Source organism: Triticum aestivum, chromosome 1A (assembly GCF_018294505.1).
Source record: "Triticum aestivum cultivar Chinese Spring chromosome 1A, IWGSC CS RefSeq v2.1, whole genome shotgun sequence".
Taxonomy (NCBI): Eukaryota; Viridiplantae; Streptophyta; class Magnoliopsida; order Poales; family Poaceae; genus Triticum; species Triticum aestivum.
In genome coordinates, this window is record NC_057794.1 from 253,404,173 (window position 1) to 253,411,702 (window position 7,530).

Consider the following 7,530-nt stretch of genomic DNA (forward strand, 5'->3'; position numbering starts at 1 on the left):
AATAGCTTTGTTGATTTGTGTGATATGCAAAAGAAGAAAGATGTGGATAATGATATTGTTAAGTTGAAACTATTTCCGTTTTTGCTTAGAGATCATGCTAAAACTTGGTTTTTGTCTTTGCCTAAAAAGAGTATTGATTCTTGGAATAAGTGCAAAGATGCTTTTATCTCTAAGTATTTTCCTCCCGCTAAGATCATCTCTCTTAGAAAAGATATTACGAATTTTAAGCAACTTGATCATGAACATGTTGCACAAGCTTGGGAGAGAATGAAATTAATGATACGTAATTGCCCTACTCATGGTTTGAATTTATGGATGATCAGTCAAAAATTTTATGACGGATTGAATTTTGCTTCTAGAAATCTTTTAGATTCGGCCGCGGGAGGCACTTTTATGGAAATCACTTTAGGATAAGCTACTAAACTCCTAGATAATATTATGGTCAATTATTCTCAATGGCACACTGAAAGATCTACTAGTAAAAAGGTGCATGTGATAGAAGAAATTAATGTTTTGAGTGGAAAGATGGATGAACTTATGAAATTATTTGCTAATAGGAGTGTTGCTTCTGATCCTAATGATATACCTTTGTCTACTTTGATAGAGAATAATAATGAATATATGGATGTGAATTTTGTTGGTAGGAATAATTTTGGTAACAACGCCTATAGAGGAAAGTTTAACCCTAGGCCGTATCCTAGTAATTTCTCTAATAATTTTGGTAATTCCTACAACAAATCTTATGGAAGTTTAATAAGATGCCCTTTGAATTTGAGACTAGTGTTAAAGAATTTATGATTTCTCAAAATAATTTCAATGCTTTGTTCGAAGAAAAATTGCTTAAAGTTGACGAATTGGCTAGGAACGTGGATATAATTTCTCTTGATGTTGATTCTTTGAAACTTAGATCTATTCCACCTAAGCATGATATCAATGAGTCTCTCAAAGCTATGAGAATTTCTATTTATGAGTGCAAAGAAAGAACCGCTAGGACGCGTGCTAAGAAAGATTGCTTTCTAAAAGCGTGTTCTTCTAATTTTTATGAGAATAAAGATGAAGATCTAAAAGTTATTGATGTGACCCCTATTAAATCTTTGTTTTGCAATATGAATCTTGATAATGATGGGACTGGAGATGAGTCAACTTTAGTTAGAAGGCGTCCCAAAACTTCAGAGTTTTTAGATCTTGATGCAAGTGGGATTGAAGAGGTCAAAACTTTAGATATCAATGAACCCACTATCTTGGATTTCAAGGAATTTAATTATGATAATTGCTCTTTGATAGATTGTATTTCCTTGTTGCAATCCGTGCTATATTCTCCCCATGCTTATAGTCAAAATAAAGCTTTTCCTAAACATATCGTTGATGCTTTAATGCAATCTTATGAAGAAAAACTTGAGTTGGAATTTTCTATCCCTAGAAAACTTTATGACGAGTAGGAACCTACTATTAAAATTAAAGATCATGAATGCTATGCTTTGTGTAATTTGGGTGCTAGTGTTTCCATGATTCTAAAAACTTTGTGTAATTTGTTAGGTTTCCGTGAATTTGATGACTGCTCTTTAAACTTGCATCTTGCGGATTCCACTATCAAGAAACCTATGGGAAGAATTAATGATGTTCTTATTGTTGCCAATAGGAATTATGTGCCCGTAGATTTCATTGTTCTTGATATAGATTGCAATCCTTCATGCCTACTATTCTTGGTAGACCTTTCCTTAGAACGATTGGTGCAATCATTGATATGAAGGAAGAGAATATTAGATTCCAATTTCTGTTAAGAAAAGGCATGGAACACTTCCCTAGAAAGAAAATTAAATTACCATATGAATCTATTATGAGAGCCACTTATGGATTGCCTACCAAAGATGGCAATACCTAGATCTATCCTTGTTTTGATGCCTAGCTAGGGGCGTTATACGATAGCGCTTGTTGGGAGGTAACCCAATTTTTTTTATTTATTTTTTTGCTTTTTGGTTCTGTTTAGGAATAAATCTTTGATCTAGCCTCTGGTTAGATTTGTTTTTGTGTTTCAGTTAGTGTTTGTGCCAAGTTAAACCAATAGGATCTTCTTGGATGATAGTTATTTGACCTTGATGAAAAAGATAGAAACTTTTCGCTCACGAATATAATTGTTTAAACTCACCAGAGCGTGATAAATTACCGATTCTTTTTGCAGTAGATCAGTACGTAAATTTTCCTGATTGTCCTAGTTTTTTAGGATTTTTGGAGTTCCAGAAGTTTTCGAACGAATCTGATTACTACAGACTATACTGTTTTTGACAGATTCTGTTTTTTGTGTGTTGTTTGCTTATTTTGATGAATCTATGGCTAGTAAAAGAGCTTATAAACCAAAGAGAGGTTGGAATACAATAGGATGAATCTATGCTTGATACGTCTCCAACGTATCTATAATTTTTGATCGTTCCATGCTATTATATATTCTGTTTTGGATGTTTAATGGGCTTTATTATATACTTTTATATTATTTTTGGGACTAACCTATTAACCGGAGGCCCAGCCCAAATTGCTGATTTTTTGCCTATTTCAGTGTTTTGTAGAAAAAGAATATCAAACGGAGTCCCAACGGAATGAAACCTTCGGGAACGTGATTTTTGGAACAAACGTGATCCAGAGGACTTGGAGTGGACATCAAGAAATCACCAAGGAGGCCACGAGGTAGGGGGTGCGCCTACCCCCCAGGGCGCACCCTCCACCCTTGTGGGCCCCTCATGGCTCCGCCGACCTACTTCTTCCTCCTACATATACATATGTATCCCCAAACCATCAGAAGCGCCCACGAAAACCTAATTCCACGACTGCAACCTTCTGTACCCGTGAGATCCCATCTTGGGGCCTTTTCCGACGTCCTGTCGGAGGGGGCATTGATCACGGAGTACATCAACACCATAGCCTCTCCGATGATGCGTGAGTAGTTTACCTCAGACCTTCGGGTCCATAGTTATTAGCTAGATGGCTTCTTCTCTCTCTTTGGATCTCAATACAAAGTTCTCCTTGATTCTCTTGAAGATCTATTTGATGTAATCTTCGTTTGCGGTGTGTTTGTCAAGATCCGATGAATTGTGGGTTTATGATCAAGATTATCTAATAACAATATTTGAATCTTCTCTGAATTCTTTTATGTATGATTAGTTATCTTTGCAAGTCTGTTAGAATTATCAGTTTGGTTTGGCCTACTAGATTGATCTTTCTTGCAATGGGAGAAGTGCTTAGCTTTGGGTTCAATCTTGCGGTGTCCTTTCCCAGTGACAGCAGGGGCAGTGAGGGAGTCCTGGATTAGGGGATCTCCGGACAGCCAGACTATATCCTTTGGCCGGACTGTTGGACTATGAAGATACAAGATTGAATACTTCGTCTTGTGTCCGGATGGAACTCTACTTGGCGTGGAAGGCAAGCTAGGCAGTACGGATATGGATATCTCCTCCTTTGTAACCGACCTTGTGTAACCCTAGCCCCCTCCGGTGTCTATATAAACCGGAGGGTTTTAGTCTGTAGGGCAACAACAATCATACCATAGGCTAGCTTCTAGGGTTTAGCCTCTCCGATCTTGTGGTAGATCAACTCTTGTAATACTCATATCATCAAGAATAAATCAAGCAGGACGTAGGGTTTTACTTCCATCAAGAGGGCCCGAACCTGGGTAAAACATCATGTCCCCTGCCTCCTGTTACCATCCGCCTTAGATGCACAGTTCGGGACCCCCTACCCGAGATCCGCCGGTTTTGACACCGACATTGGTGCTTTCATTGAGAGTTCCTCTGTGTCGTCGCCGTTAGGGTTGATGGCTCCTACTATCATCGATAGCGATGCAGTCCAGGGTGAGACTTTTCTCCCCGTATAGATCTTTGAGTTCGGCGGCTTCGCACTGCGGGCCAACTCGCTTGGCCATCTGGAGCAGATCGAAAGTTACGCCCTTGGCCACCAGGTCAGGTTTGGAAGCTTAAATTACATGACCGATATCCGTGGAGACTTGATCTTCGACAGATTCGAGCCCTTGCCTTGTGCACCGCACGGTCGCGATGAGTATGATTTAGCTCTACCATCAAACAGTGTTCAGGAGATCGCACCGGCAACTGCTCCGACCCTCAATTCGGAGCCAATCACGCCAACCATGGACGGGTGGATAGACCCCGCCACGGAGGCCGTACCCTCAGTGGCGATCGAGCCAAATATCGACCTTACCCCTCATGAGAGCCGTGTTGTCAAATTGTCGGATCCTTCTCCGACCACGGACTCTGAACCGCCTGCGCCCGTTCCTATCAAATCCGATTGGGCGCCGATCGTGGAGTTTACCTGTGTGGATATTTTTTCAACACTCGCCCTTCGGTGACATACTGAATTCACTAAGGACTCTCTCCATGTCAGGAGAGTCCTGGCCGAACCATGTCCGGCAGGACTGGGATACGGATGATGAAGAAATTCGTCGCCCACCCACCACCCACTTAGTAGCCAGTGTCGACGATTTAACCGACATGCTCGACTTCGACTCCGAAGACATCGACGGTATGGACGACGATGCAAGAGACAAACAGGAACCACTGCCCACAGGGCACCAGACGCCCACTTCATCACATGACGTATACATGGTGGACACACCAAAAGAAAATGACGACGAGGAACGGAAGGACGCAACGAAGGGTTGTCCCCTCGAGAAGCAGTCAAAGTGGTGGCTTAAGTGCCACTCCAAATCCCGCCTCGGCAGAAACAACGATCATATAGACCCAGCGTTAGAGCAGGGTGAACCATCGTCGGACCACGGCAACACGGGGAATCAAACCGAACAACCCGACTCTGTCAAAGATAATAATCCGGACAACATCACACCGGACAGACACCCGGAGCAACAGAATGCCCATCAAAGGCTTGTCGCCACCGCGAGGAGTCTAAAAACGCAGAAGCAAAGGCTCAAGGCTGCGAAAGACACACTCAGAATCAGATGGAGTAAAGTAGTCAACACAGCAGCGAAGTATGGCGGTAATCGCCACACCAAGAGCTACCTGAAGCAGAAGTTGCTACCTGAATTCGATGAGGAGGCCTTAGATCCCCCGCAAGCAAAAATTAAAATGGCCATCTGGCCGGATAGACGACCTCACGGCCAACATATAGCGGCAAACAATGCCGCACATAAGCCAATACGCGATCCACGCGAGGGCTCGCATCAAAAGGACGGCGCAACCAGATCCATCTATGGACCACGCAAGCGTGCTCCAGCATACAATGCAACACAACAAACATCTGAACACCACGGTACACCCAGATATAGGGGTGCCGCACACCCCCTATGTTTCACCGATGAGGTGCTGGACCATGAATTTCCAGAGGGATTCAAACCCGTAAACATAGAGGCATACGACGGAACAACAGACCCTGGGGTCTGGATTGAGGACTATATCCTCCATATCCATATGGCTCGAGGAGATGATCTCCACGCCATCAAGTACTTACCCCTCAAGCTCAAAGGGCCAGCTCGGCACTGGCTTAAAAGCCTCCCCGAAAGCTCCATTGGAAGCTGGGAAGAGCTCGAAGATGCTTTTCGGGCAAATTTTCAAGGGACTTATGTCCGACCTCCGGATGCGGACGATTTGAGTCATATAACTCAACAGCCCGGAGAGTCAGCTCGAAAGCTTTGGAACAAGTTTCTTACTAAAAAGAACCAAATAGTCGACTGTCCGGATGCCGAAGCCTTGGAAGCTTTTAAGCACAGCATCCGAGACGAATGGCTTGCCAGACACCTCGGCCAAGAAAAGCCGAGAACAATGGCAGCATTAACAAGCCTCATGACCCGCTTTTGTGCGGGCGAGGATAGCTGGCTAGCCCGATGCAGCACCAGCGACTCAAGTACATCCAAAGTTAGAGATGGAAACGAGAAATCACGACGCAGCAAAAATAATAAGCGCCGGAATAAAGAAGACAACCCGAAGAGCACGGCGGTAAACGTCGGATTCAGAAGCTCTCGGCCAGGTCAGCAAAAGCCGCCCTCTAAAGGCGCCAGAGATGAACTGTCCAGCCTAAACAAAATTCTGGACCAAATATGTCAGATCCATAGCACCCCCGATAAACCTGCAAATCATACCCACAGAGAATGTTGGGTCTTCAAGCAGTCCGGTAAGCTCAACACCGAACATAAGGGGCAGGATACACCAAGCGAAGACGAGGATGAGCCTCGCAAGCAAAGCACTGGGGAACAGAAGAAATTTCCACCAGAAGTCAAAACAGTAAACGTGTTACACGTGATAAAGGGGAGAAACAAAGCGGCACTCCCAGATAAATATGCCCAAGGGCCTATCACCGCAGAGTTCTGCCACTGGTCGTCTCAACCGATCACCTTCGACCATCAGGATTACTCGACAAGTATCCGGCGCGTAGGATGGGCTGCCTTGGTATTAGATCCAATAATTGACGGATACCACTTCACACAAGTCCTGATGGACGGTGGCAGCAGTCTAAACCTGATATATCAGGACACAGTCCGCAAAATGGGGATAGACCCAACGAAAATTTGCCACAGCAATACTACCTTTAAAGGAGTAACGCCAGGCCCAGGGGCTCATTGCATGGGCTCCCTGCTACTAGAGGTTATATTCGGCTTCCCCGATAACTTCCATAGAAAAAATTTAACCTTCCACATTGCTCCATTCCAAAGTGGCTATCAAGCACTACTTGGACGCGAAGCTTTTGCTCGCTTTAATGCAATACCGCATTACGCTTCCCTCACACTTAAGATGCCCGGTCCACGTGGCATCATTACAGTAAATGGAAATATTGAGCGATCCCTGCGTGCCAAAGAGAGTGCGGTTGCCTTGGCAGCCGCACACTAAAACGGCCTCACCAACTAAAGCATTCGATAGGTCGTCAAGACCACGGACACGGTTAGACGAGTCTGGCGCAGCTATACGTAATTCATACAGGTTTGATGGCCACACCCCTACTACAAATACAAGGGGCTCAACGCGCGCAGACAAGTGGCAATTTTTACTCACCTTGAATTGTACATGGTTTCTTTAAACCTACCTTTTTGCACGACAACTTTTCACCTAAGTTCCTCTCTTTTACAGATGACCATCGTGCTACACCCATCCAGGATACGGCACAACAGAGACACAGGCGCAGACGTGCAGCAGGGACCCGTTCCAAGGATTCTTTTTAGATTAAGACCCTGCGTCAACCTTTTTTACTATCTCTTGTTGATACACATCCCTCGGATTCTCAGTACAATTGAGAAGGATGCTGACGTCTTGGCATGTGGCCACGTCAGAATAATGCACATACCTGGACACCAAGGGGCTTCTTACAAAGGGCACTGTTTAGCCCGGTATACACCATAAAGACCTAATACCTTAGGGAGTGTTCGGCGTCGCGAGTTTGGCCTTATATGCATCAGCTCCGAATCAAGTCTTTGGTCAAATGTTGGGTTTACCCGGCTCCTGTGTTTTGCTGCCTTACGTTCCGCTCTATCGGCTAAGGCGGCACCAGGAGAACTACTACGATTGTGCCCTGGTTCATTCGGAC